Genomic DNA, 12352 nt, shown 5'->3' on the forward strand with positions numbered 1-12352 from the left:
TGGTGGTGTGGTGCAGTGCTTTGAACATTTAAAAGCCTGTACAGCAGCTGTCCTACTCTTTGTCTTTTATCTCCGGCCCCAGCTGTGGTTAAATCTCTTCGCACTGTTGGTTAAGTCTCATCTTGCGGGATGCGTGTTTTTCATATTTTTTAGTTTATACTTTAACAATGGAATAAGAATCTGAAAATCCAACAACATCATATTAAAGTTCGATAAATTCTGAAAAGAATGACACCAAACATATATATGTAGTGACAAAAAATGTGACATAATAATGTCACATAAAATCACTGCACTTTTAGGCTTAAAATTTATATTATATATATATATATATATATATATATATATATATATATATATATATATATATATATATATATATACACACATACATATATATATGCACATATAGTATATATGTATACAATGGATAAAAGCTTTGGCCCCCACTTGCTTAAAATATCTGTTATTGCGAATAGTCAAGTGAGCAGAAGATGAACTGATCACCAAAAGGCATAAAATTTAAGATGACACATTTCTTTTTAGCATTTTATGTGAAATTTAGTGTATTATTTTGTACAATTGTAAAGGAGCACCATGCACAAGTCTGGGCACCCCATGATATCTGAGGCCTTAGATAACTATTCCCAAGTTGGTCTCAGACCTCCGTTAGTTCATTATGACTACGGCCTGTTCACAGTCATTGTTAGGAAACTCCAGGTGATGCAAAGCTGTATAAATTCTCCGAGTCCTCAAAACTCGTCAGAACAATCAGCTGCCTGTGGACTGATGAAGTCAAAATAGAAAGTTTTGGTCACAATGTGCAAAGGTATGCTTGGGGACCGAATTCCAGGAAAACAACACGTCTCCAACAACTAAGCACAGTGGTGGATCGATCAGGCTTTGGGCTTGTGTTGCAGCCATTGGCACAGGGTACATGTCATTGGTAGAGGGAAGAATTAATTCAACTAAATACCAGAGAATTCTGGAAGCAAACATCACACCATCTGTAAAAAAAAAAAAGTTGAAATTAAAAAGAGGATGAGTCCTACAACAAGATAATGATCCAAAATACCCCTCATAATCTACAATGAAATACCTCAAGAGGTCCAAGATGACGGTTTTGCCATGACCCTCACAGTCCACCGACCTAAACATCATTGAAAATCTGAGGAGAGATCTCAAAAGAGCAGGGCATGCAAGACGGCCCAAGGATCTTGGCAGAATTAGAAGCCTTTTGTAAGGACGAATGGGTGAAAATACCCCAAGTAAGAAATGAAAGACTCTTAGCTGGCTACAAAAAGTGTTTACAAGGTGTGATACTTGGCAAAGGGGGTCTTACTACATATTGACCATGTTGGGGGGCCCAAACCTTTGCTTCAGGCCCTTTTCATTTTTTTGGTGTTTTCTACCTATGAATGATGGAAACAAAATGTAATCTAGCTTAAAATATTAAAGTAATGTGTCATCTTTAACTTAATGCCTTTTGGTGATCAGCTCATCTTCTGATCACTTAACTATTCACACTAACAAACATTTTAAGCATGGGGGTGAAAACTTTTGCATTTCACTGTATGTATATAGAATACACACTTTTTATCACTGAAAAAACAAGTAAACAATTTTCAACTATTTATGTAATTAAGTTCTCAGCTAAACCTTTACTTTCTAAATTATTTTTCATGATGGTTTTTGAAAGAATTTCTGTTTCCCACTAGTCACAAACCAACATCACATTCTGTACAAGAGATTTGGGTTTTTTTGTTGCAATTCACACATCTTCACCTGCCTTCTGTTGCAGTTGACCCACACAGGTTTAGTGTGCTTTTATTTATTTTTTTTGTGGTTGAATTTTTCTTGCAGTTCACGTCTGGAATAAACTAAGAACGCAAAACATTTTCATACCAGCTTCTTCTATTGCTGTGGACAATGCCTTTCCTGGAAGCCCTAGGTGCAGAGCAAGAAACAGACCTGACAGGGCACACGCACACATTCACCTGAACCATTCAACCTCAATGGCACATTTTTGGCATACAGGTTATAAAATGCCACACTTAGAAACAGTGAACTTTCAGTTAAATGGGGGCTGTCCCCACATGACACTACAAGCAGCAGCATGGCATGGCATGTTTCAGTGATATTCGATCAAACAGCAATCCTCCGTTAAGGTTCATGCTGTATAATTATCGACTTTCTGTTCAGGGGCGGAGGTGAATGTGGGGTCTGCATGTGAAACTGTGAGCGGTACGATAGAAACACATTTGATCAAAGAGCAATGCCCTGTGAAATGACAATTCACCAAAGCAGGAGGTCAGGGTTCCAGTCTCGATGTATACTCAATAATCCAGGTAAGAAAATTCTAGAAAGTTGATTCAGTTCATCTGGACATAGCTCTTTTCCAGGGAGATACGTTACATCACTCATCCAAGTGACTTCCTCAGTCTCAGTTGACTGCAGGTTTCTCCAACCTTATAAACAGTACCTTTGCATAATGACTGAAACTAGCACCATTGACTAACAATGGGCCGTGTGATTAATGATATGAAATTGTCCATTGATCAATGGCCAGGAGTACCATTCACAGAGATTTGGGGAATGGCTGCAATCACAGCATTGTAAGATGGTGAAAGATGTACATGAGAATCAAATCTCAGGAGGTACCACAGTTCACTGACCACATCAACTCAGTGGACAAACACATCCAGTTCACTAAGGAGGACATGAAACGTGACAGGCTAGCTTTCTTAGATTGTGAAATTTCCATCAGCAATGGGGGACATTTGAAAGTTGATGTGTACTGTAAACCAACGCACATGGATCAGTATTTAAGGTTTGACTCTCACCATCCAATAGAGCACAAAATAGGTGTCATCAGGACTCTACAACACAGAGCAAACAATCTACCCACAGACACAGCGGCCAGGGAAGCAGAAGAACATCAGATCAAAAAGGCCCTGAGAAAATGTGGACTTTTGTCAAAGCATGGAAAACACCTAAAGAATGCTCTAAGCAATCCAGGAGAGAGGAAGGAAAACCGCTGCCTAAGCGAAAACCTTTGGTGATCACTTATATGTCAGGAGTATCAGAACAGCTGAGACGCATTTTATCAAAACACCAGGGGCCTCATGTATAACGCCGTGCGTAGAACTCACACTATAACATGGCGTAAGCACAAAAGCGGGATTGTGCGTACGCACAGAAAAATCCAGATGCAGGAATCTGTATGTACGCAAACTTTCACGTTCTTCAACTACATAAATCCCAATCAGCGTGAAAAGTAACACACGTGCACGCGCCTTCTGTGAAAAGACAATGGGAAAAGCACGGGGGGAAAATATAAGAATTTCAGTGAATACCAAGTGGAGGCAAAGGAAAAACATTCTATTTGTTGGTTTAAACAGTGGTATAATCAACAAAAGAAAGTTGATCGAGTGACAGAGTGTCGGAGAAACTCGAAAGATCAAATTCACAAAGTCGCACAGTGTCCGAAATAAAAAAGAAATCACATATCAAAGTCGCCGTGAAAAGGCGAGTCGTAGCCCACCGTCTGAGTGTCATATGAAAGCGTATTAGGGTACAAACAAAAAACATAGGCACACAGTGGGAAAAAAGCACGAAATGTCAACTTTAATCTCGAAATTTCCACTTTAATCACGTAGTTTATTTTGCCATTAAAGTAGAACATCATAAACTTCATCTTAAAATCGTTTATTTTACTAGTTTCTCAAGTAGCATGTTAAATGCTTTGTTCTGTGTTTGATCTTCTATGTGCTCTATGTGTGTGAATCACTACGTGCTTCCGTTCTTTCTCTTTCTCCGACAGGACACAGAATGCATTACATTCAAGATATTACAGCTCTCTGAATAACTAAAATACTGAGATGTATACGTGATATCATTTTCATGATGATAGGAATGAAAGCATGTTATTAAACATGGGAACACGGTGGCGCAGTGATTGTTCATATCTCACGCAAGAGGCTTGCTGCACCATGTGCGACCTTCGATGAAATAATTTATTACAGAAGTACTCTCTTTCAAACGTACTAACCTCCAATTCCTGCCCTTACTTTTCTTTCTCCAAATACCCAATCACCACACAATCAGCTCTGTAATAGACGTTAAGCCATTTGTAAGCTTAGAATGCCGATTCTTCAAAACTTTTAAGGAACATTGAAATATCTTCGTAGTACATGTTTAATTATTCTATTTGTCTGTCCTTCCAGTGCCGCGTCAGCACCAGCAAGAATACAACGCAAGGCAGGAGCTATCTGTGAACCAGCTATACGCTGCAGCACCGTGTCCTCACATGTTTAATTATTAACAATACAGATTATTTAAATGAAGTTAAAGTTTTATCTGTATACTATAAGCAACATATTTTGCTGCATTTCATCTTAAAAATTATATTGTCATCATACGCGCTTTATAAAGTAGCGCAGGTTGTGCAATATTATAACTGTAGTGTAAGTTTACAGTGAGGTGATTGTACTTATAAGTACAAACAGTTCTACGAGGAGCACTTGATGGACTGATTGAGTGCGTTTATAGTTCTTGGGATGAAACTGTTTCTGAAACGCGAGGTCCGTACAGGAAAGGCTTTGACGCTTTTTGCCGTGGTTGAGGTAGTGTGTACTTGAAACTGTATACCGATAATTCTCTTTCCGATCATCTGCTGTGATTCACACTTAGATACAGTGATATAAATACTCCGAGTGGTGCAGTGAGAGTAATATGGAAAAAGATGATCCGCTGTGGCAACCCTTAACGGGAGCAGCAAAAAGAAGAACAAGATGCAGTGAGCATAACAACGCTAAAGCAGTTATGGTATTTGGAATACTATGGCTATTCCCTGGCCCATTATATTGCTACAGGTTAATTACAATCAGATGCATTACACTAATAAACAATATGCAGTTAATTTCAGTGTATTTATAAAGCCGCGTCAGGAATGTGGAGCTAAGTAAGAAAGGATGAGCACACAGGAACAGTAGTTTGACCATTCTGTGGACCATTATATTGTTACAGGTTAATTACAATCAGATGCATTAAATTTATGAACGATATGCGGTTAATTTCAGTGTATTTGATAAATCCACCGCCGTGGATGTGAATCTAAGAAAGGGTAACCACACAGGAACAGTAGCACTGCTTTGACGCTGGGTGCCGCCAGTCTGCGAAACCGAGCGGAGAAATTGCATACGCCAAGGTATGAGTTACCGTGGAAATGTGCATGGCTTTACGCCAAGTTTAGGTTTTATACATCGCGATTTGAGCGTGGAAAGGTTCGTACGCAACATTTCTGTGCATACGCACCATTTATACATGAGGCCCCAGGTCTCTGTGGTTTTCAAACCCCAAAACAAGCCATGGCAAAAATTGGTCCACCCCAAGGACCGGGTGCTGAGGCACAGACAGACTAATATAGTTTACGCAGTTAAGTGCCAAGAGGATTGCCGTGAATTATACATCGGGGAAACCAAACAACCACTGGCGAAGTGGATGGCACAACAGAGAAGAGCTACCTTGTCAAGCCAGGACTCCGCAGTCTATTTACACCTACAGGACAGTGGTAACTGAACTCTTGATGCTTCAGCTGTAAAAGGGCATGCCGCAACTCTTCAACGTTATATAAAGCAGTGCTTACAAATCAAGCATAGCATAGAGTCCTTCAGCAAAGGCGTCATCATCAATAAAGTCAAAACTGTGACTCAAGGTTTCCATATTCTGTACTGGCTATGCCGCGCGGCTTCACCCTCGGAGTAGTGAAACAGGACAGTGAGGAGGGCTCCGACCCGACCCGCCTGACCCCTCACTCCTGACGTTACTCTTCCCCCTCCCCTCAGCCTCTGTCTAAGATTAGCGCGAATATATCACTCCTGCAAGTGAACTATGAATCTTAGCGCGATGAGAGAAGTCACAAAATCAACTAGAATGTTCAAGCAAATTATAGAAGAAAAAAGATCTAAATCCATGAAGTAGTTCTCTCGTTCGCTAACTAAGTGGAGGTAAGGAACGTCCCAAGGCAGACGCGTGAGAGAGGAGGGCCCCGTCCCTCTCCCCTCGGCCCGCTGCATGCCTCTCAGATTCACGCAAATAAAATCGGTACCACCAGCAAACTATGGTACTTAGTGCAATGAGAGAAGTCGCAAAATCAACTGGAATGTTGAAGCAAATTATAGAAAAAAATCCCAATCTAAACTCGTTAAGTAGTTCTCTTGTGAACAGCGGACAGACAGACATTGGATTTTTTTATATATTGAAATTGATGCGTCGGTTTGTTTCTTTTTCCATGGTGAATTGGATTGCAGGGAATATTGTGTTGATGTGGTTGTAGAAATCGATCAGCTGGTCATTTTTTAATATGACGAACGTGTCGTCTACGTAGCGTATCTAAATTTTGGGTGTAAACTGAGATAGAGCCATGTTTTCGAATAGCTGCATTACCAGTTCTGACAGAAGTCCTGATAAACAAACTGATGCATCAATTTCCTGGACATCTCCATTGAAAAAAGTAATGACGCTACCCTGACCACAAGTGTTTACCATAAGGAATGCTATGCAGACAAGATATTACACTTCGCCAGCAATCATCCAGCATCTCATAAACGGAGCTGTATTAAAACTTTATTCAGAAGAGTCCACACCCATTGTAATAGGAAGGAGACAAAAATGAACGAAAGATGCAGTCTTTTCCATCTTTTCACCTTAACCAGCTACCCAAAGACATTCATTAAACAATGCCTATATATATATATATATATATATATATATATATATATATATTGGCTGAGAAGATATTCCTCACATTGAAAATGCTCTTTAAAATGTTCATTTGAAATCTCCCCTAATCATAAAAGGAAAATCATAAACATTTTCTTTTCTCATAATGTTTAATGACAAAGGAAACCAGCTGTTGTTTGCTGCTATGAATGCTTAACAGTTTTAAATATAAAACAACAAACCAGGGATCTCAGGTTCAAGAGAAAAACAAATGGTTCAGAGACAAAATGCATTTCTTTGGTGTGAGAGACATATTTAAAATCTGTTTAGCACACCCATAAACCAAAAAGCCAAGCAGTACAGTAGAAAAATAAGTCTGTTTATATAAATAACTAGCTGTCCCCCGCTGCTCCGCTCGCATAGTAGTGAAACACGACAAACTGTAAAAACAAATAAAAAACAAAAAAGTCATTTGTATTGAGAAGAATTAATATTGAAAGCTTTTGCATCCAAGGGCCTCTTGATACACAATATTTCTGGTTTTGCTATCAAGGACGAGAGTGTAGCTCTGATCTGTTTGCCAAAAATGTAAAAAGTTGGCAAGGTATCTCTGGCCAAGCAGAAGATAAGTCCGCTCCAACGTCAAACGTTGGCACTGTATCTGATGGTGTTCAGCTCAGACGGGAGAGCCTCCCCCGCGTGGGGAGAAGAGCATGTGGCCGTGATGTCTCTGCCAATGAGCAGCTACCCTCTAAAACACACGTAGCTCTAATCTCTCTCTCAAAAATGTCAAACGTTACTCCTTAACAATCTGTTGACGATGATGTCTGCTGAACAAACAGGAATAGCTAGCTATGTGCACTCCCAACATGTGGCGAGAGGTAGAGCAACTCAAACGGAGGCTGGCGCGTGAGAGAGGAGGGCCACACAGTGAAGTCCCCCCTCTCTCTTGGATTTGTGCAAATACATCGGTACCGCAAGAGAACTATGATACTTAGTGCGATGAGAGAAGTCGCAAAATCAACCAGAATGTTCAAGCAAATTATAGAAAACAACCAGATCTAAATTAAAGTCCACTCATGAAAAGTGGCCAGACATACAGACAGATATATAAATCTAAAGTGCGACAGCCTGCCTATTATATACAGTAATATATATACATACATATACATACACACTAGCGACTGGGAGCCCGATCGAGTCGGGCTACAAATTCTACGTTTGTGAAATCAATATTTTCTCTGCAAAGTATTATTTGTTTTTTTAAGTCCCTGAAATGATTTTGTTCTAATATATAGATTTGAGCAAATTTTGGTGTTTCGCCCGCTCCGGGGTGCAAGGGTCCAGATTGATGGTGTATTTACCCATGTATTCTGTAACAATAAGGACCATGGCCTGCAGGCAGAGATATTTGTGCGCCCATGGATGCACGGGCTAATGCACTTTTGTACTTTTTGATATTTTCCTAGAAGTGCTTGGAGTTTGGGTGTAAATATGTCAACAGGTTCTTAAACCTGTCAGGGTATCTGTAAGGGTTAATTCGAACTCGACCTTTATGGCAGCAATTGTATTCTCTACCTTGCTTGTTCTCACAGGTGAAATTGAATGAGTTGCAATATTTGCACAGGTTGTCAAATGCGCCAGAGTGGTGCTCCGGAACTTCGTCCTCAATAATATCTGTGTGATTGCAAATGGCAATGCCGTGCCGCTGAGCATTTTCAGGCTGCAAGGCACGGGCTGCTCGATGTCTTTCAACACGTGCTGCATTTGCGGCTGTTCAAGCTTCTTCGGTCGCTTGTGCACGGCTGGCACGATTTCTTTCAGTGTTTGTAGCATTCTGTAGCGCACATTCTTCATCTGTACTTTGTGTCCGATTTGCACGATTTCTTTCAGCGTTAGTAGCATTTGTAGCCGCAATCTACTCATCTGTTTGTTGTGCACGTTGTGTACGTCTGGTCACATTAGCAAGTCTACGTTACTCGTCAGTCATGTGACTTCGTTTCCTACGCATCCTTTCCGCGGCCGCGTTGCGATCGTCACTCATTTTAGATCTGAGATCGGCTAAAATTTAAACAATGACTGTTGTTAATAACAAGCCGTCATTACTCGTGCTTCTAACTTGTATTGAGTCGAGGTATTGAAGCAAACACCATGGGTATTGACGCGAACACCATACATACGGATAATATCAAATTATATATAAGGAGAGAGAGAGAGAGAGAGAATGATAAAAAAACTTACAATTAAAAATCATGTAAGTGATGTGCAAAACGAATGCAAAATACAGAAGTAAAACAGCATAGCATGTCTGGAGTAACACGATGCCAATATTAGTGAGAGTTTAAAAAATAAAAATAGGTAGTTAGTTTAAAATAGGTCAGTGTTTGCCTTGAAAAAACAATTTTATACAGACTTGAATTATACTCGAATAGTGATGTTTGTTCTGAAAGCCCTAATATTTTTGCAATTCCATCCAGGACGAGCTACAAAAAAATAAAGAGTGCTAGGCATAGTAATAATGCTGATCCTGATTTGATTTAATCCCGTGTTTGCAGGCTGTTAATAGTAGTAATCTGGAAGTGCTGAGAGCAGAGTGTGATTTCATTTTTTGTAGCTGTGTGTGTATTTATGTTGCTAGCACGTGAACATTTGTTATTTTTCGTTTGTGGCTATTGTACCGTCTGCACGTTTTATCGTTTAAGGCACGGTGGCACAGTGTTTAGCAGGTTGTCAAGTTTAGAGAATGCATAATAACTAATGGCATCCAATGCAAAGCTTTTACAGCGTCTTAGAGAAAAAAAGATTTGTAAGACATAGGCATTGTTTTCAAGCTTGACCTGACATTGCTGGTTATAACTGCCAAGCGGCGAGCGATCTTTCTCCAAGCAGAAGCCATTGAAGAAAAGGCTAAGATCTACAATGGGACAGGCAAGACTGAATCATTTGACTCTAAAGTCAGTTGTGAGTGATCTGGTTTGCTAACTGGATTTTAGTTATCTTTGTAGCAAAGAAATCTTGAAAGAGACAAATGCTTGCTTTTTAGAATCGTACATGTAAATTATACAGAATGGCCAAAGCAGTGTGATATTCTTGCTTTTGTAGGCATTTGCAATAGAGTTCTGTAGATGACTTTTCAAACCGTGGTTTGTGGTGGTTACTTGGTCCTTTTCATCACTGTAGCAATGGCTTACTACATATATAACCTTTAATACAGCATACTCACATAATTACATAGAGCTTTTTAGTTTTTTGCCATTCATTTTAATGCTAAGACTTTGTGTGTCTCTGAAACCTTGAATTTGATGTGCACTCATAGTATTTTGTGTAGGTAGGACCCAAAAATAACTAGTCCAGGGCCCCCCAGGCAACCTAATCCGGCCTTGCAACCTTCAGATCTTCTATTGACTGTGGGAGGAAGGCCCACGCAAACACGGGAAGAACACGCAAACTCCACTCAGGACCCTTTGTGTTTTTATTGCAAGGCAGCAATGCTACTACTGTGACACCTTTCTGAACAACATCTGAATTCAACTCCAGTAGATTGTGGATACTTTAAGCACATAGACATACACGAGTCATAGTCGTGCAGCGGGATCAGACCTGGACGCCTCTGGTTGAAAGTGAGACTCCGCAAACCAACACAAGGCTACACTTCACTAGCCTGCAGTCAGATTACTTACAAAATGCTCGTGCGCTAATCTTAAAGCTGCGACTGTCGGGGCGTCGAAGCCACCCGCGTTAAAATCTGTCAAGACTCAGAAATCAACACAAATGTTTTTGCAAATGGCCAGTTCAGAATGCAACAGACAGCGATATTTTATATATCTGAAAAGCGCTACGTAGTAATCTGAACAGCAAGTGTCGGCTACGTCTCTAGGCGTTTAAAGGTAAATTTGGGCAGTTAAATAACAGGTGTGAAACCGTCAACCCACAGATCCACTCCTTGGAGACTTGAGCAGAGCTCCCATAAAATAACAGAGACAAAGAGAAGTCTACGAGGGCCCCAGGCTGTAGCGAACTCGGTTGCTGCCAATATCTCTTTTGGCATTTCTATCATCCACATCGTATAAAAATACGTACCTTTATTTTCTGCAGATCAACTTCCGCAACCAGGCCTTGCGAGCGGACTAGTTTGCCACTTGAACGCTCGCGCCGCATGAATGCTCGTGCTTGCGATCATCCAGCCACTTCCGTCGCCGTCGGATGCCGGAGTATCGACTGAGCCGCGCGTGCGCCATAATGGGAAGGTCGAGATCCGCTCGTAACACGTTCACGTGAAATTGAGACATACTGTACTTGAGGTCTCCTGTTTCAAATTAGATGTGATTTTCTAAAGTCTTGACGGATTTTCAAATGTTCTTTCGTTAATCGTGGGACATCCCAACACACTGAAAGGCAGTATTCCACTTTAAAGGGGGTGGTAGTTGTAAACCGTTTGTTAGCTAATGAATGCAGCGAGGGCAACAGCTGTAATAAGTATTTAATACGTAAGTTTGCATTTTGTTCACTTTTATCCACAACATTTCTTCGGCGTAAAATGGTGGATGTCACTCCCTTACAAGAGACTAATCTTTTCATACTTGATGGCTCTAGGATGTGTAACACATAAATTGTTTGGCGACTTCTGCCTCCAAAAAAAATGATGTGGCAACACTCCATATTTAAAGACTTGGGCTCTGATGATTTCAGAGGATTTTGCTCTGCTCGAACTGAACTTGGCGAGAAGAAAATCAGACAAAAATATAAACAAACTAATGATTTTCATAATTCCAAACACTACACAAGGAAAATAAAACACACAAAATGTTTATATTTGTATCATTATGAGGGAAATGGTTTTAATTTCTGCAGATTTAGAGGCATCATTGTACAAAAAGACTTGTCAAATGTCCAAGGTGAGTCTGACTGCCTGTCATGGCTTCCCCACTTCAGGTCCCCATGCTGTTTTCTTACAGAATGGGTGGTGGAGTGACAGTGACACTACCTCGCAGTAAGGAGACCAGGGTTGGCGTCCCACACTCCTAAAACTAGAAGTGCCAGAGTGGCTCTTCAGAGTGATGCCATAGGGGGACCATTTTTGGTTCCCAAGAGACTCATCTGTATGAAGGTTCCAGAAAGAACCTTTATTTATTTAGATACATAACACGCTCCGTAAAGTAAATAGCCATGACTAAATAGTAAAACAGGTTTGTGAAATACCAATGGCTCATGATTTTGAAAGGACTCTCGCCGCATTATTTATTGTAATGACTACAGTGGCCTGTTGTACATGTTTGTTGAAAGGTTTGCAGTATTGTACTTTTTTTGTAATTAGTCTCTTAAAGTACTTTTTCGCACTTACTTTTTGGTTTCCCTTTCGACTTCTGAATCATGACATGCTGGTTCCTGCCCCTATTTGTGAACATTCACTGAACACATCCTGTCTCTTAGGCTCATTCCGTTTGTGCTTCTTGTATAAATTTGATGTTTACTGATGACATTGTGATCTGTAGTGAGAGTAGGGAGCAGGTTGAGGAGACCCTGGAGAGGAGAGGAATGAAGGTCAGTAGGAACAAGACAGAATACACGTGTGTAAATGAGAGGGAGGTCAGTGGAATGGTGAGGATGCAAGGAGTAGAGTTGGCAAAGG

The 12352-nt window shown here is 40.4% G+C and overlaps 1 protein-coding gene across 2 annotated transcripts in view; it reads right to left on the reverse strand.

The window, feature by feature from the left end:
* LOC114666866 (gastrula zinc finger protein XlCGF57.1-like) overlaps positions 1-10918 on the reverse strand; it is a 73512-nt gene extending 62594 nt beyond the window's left edge. Inside the window, exons 1-2 of one of the 2 annotated variants that reach the window (XR_007934744.1) lie at positions 10804-10918; positions 765-1007 (exon numbers count right to left, since the gene is read on the reverse strand). The gene's annotated coding sequence lies outside the window, so the exon portion shown is untranslated. Of the gene's footprint in view, positions 1-764; positions 1008-10803 lie in introns of those variants that run through there. The other variant, XM_051926189.1, reaches the window with a different exon arrangement.
* Positions 10919-12352: the final 1434 nt, after the last annotated feature.

The sequence above is a fragment of the Erpetoichthys calabaricus genome, chromosome 1 (assembly GCF_900747795.2).
Source record: "Erpetoichthys calabaricus chromosome 1, fErpCal1.3, whole genome shotgun sequence".
NCBI lineage: Eukaryota > Metazoa > Chordata > Cladistia > Polypteriformes > Polypteridae > Erpetoichthys > Erpetoichthys calabaricus.